Below are 9,835 nucleotides of genomic sequence, written 5' to 3'. Positions count from 1 at the left end.
TGTAAGACTTTTGCCCCCATTACCTGGGATGTCTGCTGAACCAAAACTTTCATAAGCTTGAAACAAAGTGCAAGTGAGAAAAAAAACGGTAAGCAAGACCTTTTTCTGTGTCAGTCATCATACTGACAGAAAACGCTACTCCAGTTGCCAAGCTCAAAGCTTGGAATGGGGAGCACATTGTTACCAGCATTTTCCGTACAAGACAGAAACACATGACTTGCATTAATTCTATCCTCAGAGGTCCTTTTCCCTTCTTACACCCAAGTGCATCAACAATGACAAAGAAAGACAAGCTTATACTTAGAGCAGGCAGATGGAAAACCGTCTTCTGCTGATGAGTCAATAACCTGGGTCCCACTCAGTCAGTGGCTGGACTCCTTCAGTTGCACGCACTTATAAAAGGCAAAAATGTCTGCCTTTGTGGGCAGAGCAGGTCCCGCCCTCAGTACACATCCCCCGGAGTAAGTGTAAACCCTGGGTAGACACACCCACTGTGATTCACCTTCGTCCTATTAAGATTTGAGATCAACCCTTCAGACCCTTCCCAATTCAATGCCCAGCCAGTTGCTCGGGCACGTTGTCAGGCACGCAAAGCTAAATGCACAAACTCCATGGTTCTAGAAACCACAAAACATTGCAGTCTGGAGACCAAGACTATCCACCACAACAGGAGCTTCCTCATTTCACATTTTACTCGTCCAGCCCTGAAACTCAGTTCTGCCTCTGGGGAAAAATACTTAACTAAAAATTAATGTCCGTTTCATTGTTAAATTCATCATTTAACACAGCAAATGGCCCATACATTTGCCACTCAYAGCGCGTGCTCTGGCGTGTTTGCCATTCCCAGCACAAGGATCACAGCTTGTGTAGCTAAGCCCTTATCAACAAGTCACCTTACGAAACAACAGGAAACTTTGGCGTTTTGCCCCAGCTGTGTTGCAATGAGGTGTGCAGCAGGGGAGAAAACTTCGTCCAGCGTACCGTCTTCAGCTTTTGTTCTTGTGAAAACACAAATAAAATATGAAGGTTGAAAGTTGTAAAGAAACCAATATATAGCAACACATTCAACTACAAAACATTTGAAGACAGAAGCACTAATTAGTAATAAGGACCTGAGAAAGAAAAAAAAAGCAAAAGGTGTTTATTAAAGATGCACATGTAAGGATCAGGGAGAACAGGGCAAGCTCTCCATTATTTCGATAAAAGAGTAAGTCAGCAAATCAGAAACTAATCAGCACTCAACAACTTTCTGTTGAGTTCTGTGATGGAACAGAGATATGCCATGTTCCTCTRTGACAAAGAAACACAAGTGAAGGTTTCCTGCACCAGAAGCGTGTTGGGGAAATCACCTTTTACAAAATGAAAAAAGTATCATCAAAATCAACGTCAAAGCATCCCACAGACGGTAAGTAGGCAGCCAAAGCCAGCATATGTATCTGCTGCTGTATGTATTTGCTTTGGCATCAACAGTGTTTGGCTGTAACAAAAGATACCATGACACTGCAGCAACAACAARGCAAAGCCAGAAATTAGGTTTACAGGAGCAAAAGGTGAGTTTAGAAAAAACTGATCCCACAGGCACTGAGAGGGATTTGTCCCACCTGTGTGTCCTGCATTCAGAGAGGTACCAAAGTGCTCCAGCCAGGAGTGAGGAGAGTCAAGGGACACTGGCTAGGCTGGCAGCCATTCGCTCATGCCATTTGTATCCCCGGGGAGCCAAAAGAGATTCAGAAATGCTTTATCTCCTGTCCTGTCCCATCCTGTGAATCATCAATACTGACTTCCTGCTTTTTTTCTCTTTTGTCTAAGTGCATCCATGGCTCCAGCCCTGTTCTTTACTTTCCCATCATCATAACTTAATAGCTTGAGTCCTCATGTCTGAATAAGGGAACCYGATACTTGCTTCAGGCTGTCCTTTGTTTTGTGCTGTAATCACGATGATCTGCAAATGTGTCATCACTGCTGGCCATTTCTGTGTCTCTTCTGTTGTTTCTCCAGGTGCTCCCATTCTCAGACCTCCCATTCACACGAATCCTTACATCCTACCAAAATTCTCTGTAGTTTTTAAGACATGGATTTTTTTCAACAGAACAACTATCCTACCTAGGAATATTGAAAGATTAATTTCACKGAACCATTTTTTATTATATTTAGGCCTAATTTTGGAAACGGGAYAATTTTTTTGCTATCCATTTCTCCTTTTCTACTGAAATCACATCATTATAGCCATTTCAAAGCTAGGAGCTGTTTCTGTAGCTTATAAAACAAAAAGCCCCMAATCAAACAGAAAACAGAACACTGACACGTACTTGACTAATGGATCAACAAACCAATTTCCAGATAAACAAACCAAGATTATTTTGTATGTTTAGATATAAAATCATAAGAAATGGTAAGGACTACATTGCTTAAGCATATTAAATAACTCCAAGGGATAAATAGCAGTAATGCAGCACTTACGGGGTCCAGTTAAAACTTACTGGACTAAGCATGTCATAGCCACAATCTGAGCTCTAAGAACATTAACCTGTTCTTGTAAACTGTAAACCTACTTTGTTTTCAGTGTCAGTAGGTTTGAACAACACATTTCTTTTGACAGTGAGTTATATCTTAGTTAGCCAGAAGTTTCRTGACTCTTTAAAAATTTTGTAATGAACTACATTTAATTAGTTTAAAAATGTTTGATTGTGATTTTAGCTGGTGTTGATTTAGATCTGTGTTGTCTTGAGCGTCAGTAGAAAACCCTGAGAAATTACCTCACTGCACCTGGAGAAAGGAACTCCATGGAYCCATACCCCATACAGAACTTAGTCAATAGTTAAATAACGAAATTCAATAAAGAATAATTTAATGGTTATCATATAACTAGAGATTAATTAGATGTACTAGAACAAGAAACATATCTCGAGTGAGTCAAGGAGTCAAAGGCCTATACACCCCAGAAAACTTGATTAATGCATTGCTGGTGAAGTAAGGGAGCTATAATCCAGTATACCCCAGAAAACTCAATCAATAGTAATTGTCTAACCAGGACAGCAAATTAATAAAGCACTGTTTAGTTGGATAAAACTTGGGTTATCTATTAAACAACGATAGATTAAATGTTCTGGTAGTAGTAAAAAGAAACAAAACTCCTGTACCATGATGCAATAAATTAGGCAGATTTTTGGGACTGTCTGTAAAAAAACTTGTATGTTATAGTGTGTACAAATGCCTGAAAATTATTGCTTCTTTGAACATGTCTATGGTAAATTCCCAATATGTTCCMAATTTTGACTCAAAATTGCTATTAGGAAAGTTCATCTAACAGCTTTTTACTGTTAAAACTCTTTGTTTCACTTCTGTGTGTTTTCTGTATAAAGTGTTTTATAGACCATTATAATCATTATAGTAAAGAGATTGCTACATCATTTGAGAAAGAACAGTCCATGACAGTGATAGAAATGCTTTTTAAAAAAGGTGATGCATTTCCACTTGATTTTCACACAAGAGAATAATCAAAGCCTTTGCTGAAATTKAGGTCAATGACAGCATTTATTCTGATGTCCTTCAAACCCTCCTTGCCCTTTGATCTATCCCACCAAATTGTCAAATAAAGACTGTCTAGGAAAGAAGTAAAGGATTGGAAAATCTTGGCTTTTTGCATCAACAATATAAGTTAAAAAGCAAAGATCCCATTTATGTTCAGACACTGCAGGTGCTGCAACCTGTAGTGAGCTGAAAGCAAAGCACCCTTCACACAGCTTAGTCCCTAAAATCAGCATGGGTAAGGAGGTTCACAATTGAGCAGAAAATGGGAGAGAAGAAGGGAGAGGTGAAAACTGGAATTMCATAAAATATACTAGCAACTAGAAAATAAGGTCAGGAATAAAAGAGACAAGTTTAAGAAAATTGAAATAGGTTGACTGGAGGCTGAAGAGCTAGTGGTGATACCTGAAATCTGGGAATCTTCATGTTAAAGAAGAAAAGCAGTAAAGTTCTCAAGAAAGCATGAGTCAAAAYAGAAAAGTATGCTTCTCTTAAGTAACCTCAGCTGTTATTCCTGACTGATGTGYTATGGTTTCCTAGCCTGGACTTGCCCAAATCTAACCTTGAGGAAAAAAATCCTCTTAGAAGCCTGTCAGTTACAAATTAGTTCAATTCAATTTTCAGTTAGCTTAATAGTTCATCTTCCTGACAGTCACAATTTGCAGACATGATTGTGGTACTTTTCCTTTTATTTTCATTCTGAAGCAGTTACATAGGCTCACACCCTATTGGAACAAACAGGTATGATTAAAAGCTAAGTAAAGTGTATCTCTCAGATATAATTAGTTTGCAGATGTGTGCTGAGGAGAAATTCACTCATCAGCACAAGAGCAAAGTTTTTCAGGTAATCATCATCTCATCTRTTTTCTTCCCTCATATCTAATTTACTAGTCTTCTGCAGTATTTCAAAACAAACTGCCAGGAAGCAGCATAAGGGATAAATACCTTAAAAAACCCCAACATCCTACAAAAACTCCCCAACAAACATAAAAGGACCTCCTGGCAGTAGATACTGCCGAGGGAGTAACAATCCAGAGGCTATCTCAGGATTTCCCATACAGATACAAGGATTACAATTACYTGTGAGTGAATATGGCCTCAAATCCTATCTGCCTACAAGTCTGAGCAAAAATTACCTGTTCCCTCCCTCTGGCTTAATTCTTACAAAGCTTTCTCAATGTTTTTTGTTTTTTTTTCCTAGGGTAAAAACAAAGTAAAGGCAMAGCATTCCTTTCATTAGAGACTGTATTGGAAATATCCAAGCAAGCATGACACTGCATTATGAAACAATAAAGCTGCAACTTCACTTCCTTATGCAATACTGCCTAGTTCTGAAAAAAGGTCAGAGATTGGAGGTGACTAGTCATCAAGCTGCTAAAAGACTGTGCCACCCTGCACTTTGTTACAAGTTGTAATTCTAAAGTTATAATTCCAACAGAGGTTCAAAAGAGCAAGTTCACAGAGGGAAGTAAAAAGGGAAGCCAACACCATCAGGGAAATAGGTCAGCTACCTTCAGATYTCAGAAATTGCACATAAAGTAAGACCTTATCACTCTTTAAAGCTATCTGAAAGGAGGCTGTAAACAAGTGAGCGCCAGTCTCCAARTAACAAGGGACAGGATAAGAGGAATGAGCTTAATCTGATCCAGGGGACATTTAGTATAGGTCCTATGAAAATGTTTTTTTTACGGAGAGAGCTGTAATGCATTGGAACATCCTGCCCAGGGAGCTGGTGCAATCACCACACYTGGAAGTGTTCAAAAAACATGGATATGGTACCTGAGGACATGGTCTACTGGTGAACATGGMAGGGCTCAGTTGGACTTGATGATCTTAAAGGACTTTTTCCAAGTTCAGCAAGTCTGTGGTTCCATGGGCCATGGCAGGTGATGTCTGCTGATAATGCTAAAGCTTCTTGAAAGGCCAGCTATGCCTTCTCAGTCACTGCACAGCACTCCTAAACTTCTTTCAGACACTTTTTTTTTACTTCTCCTTTACTTAAATGTTGCTACAGGACAAACACTTGTTGCAACATCAGTAAATGTAAAATTTCACCAAGATGTAGAGACATCCTACAGCCCAGTTTCACTTCTTGGATTTGCAGAGACAGGCCTGTTATTGCACAGAGAGAAACATTTAATTTGCTTGATTTTATAGCAGTCAAAGAAAACTGAGTTTTTAAAACCTTACATTTCTACAGAGGTTAAACCTTTGCAGMGTACACATCTCTTGCAGCATACTGTACTAAGTGAACTCAGAAGGGAAGTGACAAACTTCAAGCTGGTGCTTTCAAGCACTGGAGATCTCTCTGAGGCCCTCTCCTGAATTTCTGTAATATTGCAAGCATAGTTTCACCCTTGAACAAGTTCCTGCTTGTAACATGCACAACCGACTCAAGATGGAAACTCGCTTCTCCAGCCTGCTTAGCATATACAAGACATACCTCTTATCTCTTATATGTTACCTTGTAAAATCAAGGAGACTGAGATGGATAAATGAAAAATTAAAGGGACATGAAGGAAAAAAAGAGGTATGTCAACAAGTGTCTAAGGAAACAGAATTTAGGAGTGGAAGCACAGATCAGTGATCAGTACTGATTAGATTGTACACACACATGTGAAGCTATACTACTTTTGAAAGATCAAGATTTCACAATCTCTTCAGKCAACCTGTTTCAATATCTGACCTTGCCATCATTTGGCAGGAGGAAATCACACAACTCTCCATGTGCACTGGAAAACACCAACACTGTTTTGCAAACTAGATCCATTACCTCTTACCATGTCACTACAGTCCCCTCAGATTAGCTTGTTTCTGTTAGGAAAATTAATCCACAAGCACCAGAGATTTATGTCCAAAAAGGAGACAGAGGAGTCCCGCAACTTTATTCATGAATAAAGGGAGAGGTCATGGGCATTTCCCATGGGGTCTCTCAAATTCATAGAGGAYGCAGCCTCCTTTTATCCCAATTTCCCGGCCGCAGTCCCCTCTCTCTTTCCCCATTGGCTGTTAACTTGAAAGTTTCAGGCTCCCCGAAACACCTGATGAAACCCCCCTTCTATCATACATTGCCCCCTTTCAATATACATCTCTGTGTCTCTGCTCAGGTAGTCTATTAACATAGACYGGGGTAAGCCAATCAGTAGAATTCCTATGCAAATCCTTCCTATTGTTTCTTTCTATCTCCCAATATCAGCCTTAYCTCACCCGAGCCACAGTCTGTTTGTAAAGACACTACCTTCTCATTCCTTTCATTTCCAATCTCTCGATACCGTCTTGCAGCTGCACAAGGCAGCAGATCTTGCAATAGCTTTTGTTTCTGGACACCAAAGCAAGCCATTTCTCTCTTGGTTTTCCTTGTCTGATACTTTTTCCAGTCCCTTCATCATCTTGGTGACCCCACACTGGATTTGTTCRTGCATATCAGTGACTTTCTTCTACTGGGGGACTGCAAACTCTGGATGCAGCTGGGTCCAAGTTCAGAAAGATTCTGCCCTTCCAGGTCATGACTGTCTGGGTCATTTATAAGGACATCAAAAATTATGGCTAGTAACAGATAGCCAACTGGACTTTGTTCTGCTGTGGACAATCCTCCAATTTTGGGACCAGTTTAACTCACCAATTTGTCTCTGCGGTAGGGCTTACATTTACAGACCATCGGAAATACCTCAGTCAGAGTGTTGATCAATGGCAAAAGGCAAATTTGTCAGGGGCTGCATGTCACTCCAGGATTACTCCTTTGTCATGACATTGGGACCCCTAGCAAGGCATTTTTCACAGACACAACCCTGCCACTAGACCTGCACTTACCGTGGGAAGCACTTCGCTACTCTAGTCCCCACCCTGCTGTCCATCTGCTTGAGGGGTGTGGAAAGAGGGGTGTTTCCCATTGCAGACCAAGGCAAAAACCTGTTGAGTACCTCAGCCTTCTTGTCTACCGCTACCTGTTTGCCAGCCTTGCATTTGCCACGGTGGTATGTGTGCATACATTTTCTTTCACTTTTCCTGTCTGGGTAATACATCTGTAAAACCCCTTCTTGTTATTCTTTGCCCTCCTTGTCAAGTTCAGCTCCAGATGCACCTTCACCTTCCTCAGCCCATCCCTTCACAATCAGACTCTATATTCTTCCCAGAATACTGTCCCTGCTTCCACTGCACTTCCTTTTTGCCTGTTAGTTTGACAAGCAGTTCCCTACTCATCTATGCTGGCTTCTTGCCTTCCTTGCTCAGTATCTTGTGTTTGGTGATCTCTTAYCTCTTCTGCTCTATGGAAGGTGTCCTTAAAAATACGTTCTGTAACACCAAAAATACACCTCTGTTCCACTTCCTTGTCTAAAAGGGAAGTTTTCCAGAGGGTTCTGACTACCTCCCTGAAGAGTTGKAAGTTTGCTTCCATAAAATTCGCTATAAAGTTATTATAACAAGAACAAAGTCCCTCCTAGACAGGCAGCTGAAAAAAAAATTTTCCTTCCTCAAACTATGTGTTACATTCATTCCAAAGTGCTAGCTGCATGTTAAGTAGCTGCAATGGAATTTTGTATTTCTTAAAATGAAGCACTCACGTTTAAGGCTTATAGGGTTAAAGCTATTACAGAACTACTTAAGAATTTATTCTTAATACTTAAGAAATTATTTTTTTTCCTCATGTCATATCTAAATAGCGAACAAACCTGGTTATCTTTGTAGCAGGAAGCCTCTCACATCAGAACTAGTTYTGCTTTATTTCCATTTCCTTATTTCAGGCTGCAGTTAGTCGGGATGGGAAAGGRGCAGCTGGAGCAGGTACAGCACTAGCTACCCATCTGCCAGTTCCATCAGCCACACACTGACAATGATTTTGGCATTTGAAGAACAACCAGGCACCACCTTCAGTATAGTCCAAGCAGCAACCTCTAACAGAAGCGAACCAGGAACCCTTCTGAAGGCAAGAAATACTCAAGCACGTTTGTCACAGATGGCAGATTCAAAAATAATTTTGGGACATTTTCCATCTGCCAAATAAAGAGCCGCATTTAGTGATGGCTGTATAGTTACATAGTATCAACATGATTCTTGTCCATACTTCAAAGTAATTTCTCCCAGAATGGTGTCCAGATGCAAGAAACTGAACAGCAGGAAAGAGACCATCAAGAGCTTCTGGCTGCAGTACTTCCAGCAGCAGTACAGTCATAGTAAACAGCTGCATCCAATGTAATTACTGAAGCAAGCAAATACATTCTATTTTTTCTCCCCTAAAGTAATGTAGAATTACAGTCTGAATTATTTCAAATTACGAAAAGAACTTCAAATTCAGCAGCTCAGGACACCAAGTTTTACAGCAAACCTCAGCGGTAACATTGTCCAGGCTAACAGTTCAAGACTTGAGCCCTCCTACAAAATCCTGGTCTATTACATAGCACGACTAAAGCAGGCTCAGGAATGAGTAAATGATCCATCCAGCCGACTTTCCTTTCCYGCTTTGAACCAGTGCAGCAATAAATAGACAAATACTGTTCTTTCAGTGGCACAAAGTTTGAACAAGTTCTCCTTATTCTGCATGAATGGGAAACACGTCTATGTAAATCATAGCAACAGATTTGATCAGGCATAGATGGCGGGTTTTTTTTTTCTTTTTTTAAATGGGAGGTGTGGCGTGTGACGTTATAGTAGGAACATACGTATAGAACCGTACTTCCTTCATTTTAATATAATTTCAGGGCGGTACACACATCGCATGCCGCAGTCTGGAGCTAACCCTCAAGCTGCTCAGCCCCGCTACAGAACCCCACACAAACGCCSCAGTGCCTTCTCGCCCGCCCCCATCTCCTCCGGCCTCCGCCCGCCCTCCCTCACGGTGCCGTCCGCGCCATTTTCCGCCGGGTCCCGCCCCCTCAGAGCCGGAGGAGCCCTTCCCCAGCCAYGCCCGCAGTGCCTGCCTGCCTGCCCGGGGGGGAGAAGCACCGTTCCTTCGGGCCCCGTTCCGACCGTGCCCACCCCTGTGCCGGGAGGAGGTGGCAGRAGCCCTGCATCGCCCCTCTCCCTTCAGGAAGGGCGGGCCGGGCAAGCGGGGCGGGGGCGGCCGCCATCAGGCACCTCCCCTAACGGCGGCGGCATTGGGCGCCAAAATTCAATCCKGGCGGGCGGCGGGAGCGGTTCTGGCCGGGGTTAAGAAAGTGACTAAGGCAGCGGCATCGGGGGGGGGAGGCACTGTAGACCGAGAAGGTAAGCGGAGCTGCCCGCGGCCGATGGGCTGTCAGGGATACTCAGCGCAGGCAGGGCTCGGAAGAGCAGAGTCACCGGTGGGGCCGCGGGGACAGCGCGGTGGCGG

General features: G+C 42.2%; 2 protein-coding genes across 4 annotated transcripts in view; one reads left to right on the top strand and one right to left on the bottom strand.

The window, feature by feature from the left end:
* PTGR1 (prostaglandin reductase 1) overlaps positions 1 to 9,523 on the bottom strand; it is a 20,525-nt gene extending 11,002 nt beyond the window's left edge. Inside the window, exon 1 of one of the 2 annotated variants that reach the window (XM_057374534.1) lies at positions 9,444 to 9,523. The gene's annotated coding sequence lies outside the window, so the exon portion shown is untranslated. Of the gene's footprint in view, positions 1 to 300; positions 856 to 9,443 lie in introns of those variants that run through there. The other variant, XM_057374533.1, reaches the window with a different exon arrangement.
* Positions 9,524 to 9,555: 32 nt separating this feature from the next.
* Positions 9,556 to 9,835, top strand: part of SMC2 (structural maintenance of chromosomes 2) — a 26,300-nt gene continuing 26,020 nt past the window's right edge. For both annotated transcript variants that reach the window (XM_057374531.1, XM_057374530.1), the window contains exon 1: positions 9,556 to 9,729. The gene's annotated coding sequence lies outside the window, so the exon portion shown is untranslated. The remainder of the gene's footprint in view (positions 9,730 to 9,835) is intronic.

The sequence above is a fragment of the Malurus melanocephalus genome, unplaced genomic scaffold (genome assembly GCF_030028575.1).
Source record: "Malurus melanocephalus ecotype Western Australia unplaced genomic scaffold, MMel_1.1 scaffold_228, whole genome shotgun sequence".
Taxonomy (NCBI): domain Eukaryota; kingdom Metazoa; phylum Chordata; class Aves; order Passeriformes; family Maluridae; genus Malurus; species Malurus melanocephalus.
This window is presented reverse-complemented; position numbering and strand designations above follow the sequence as displayed.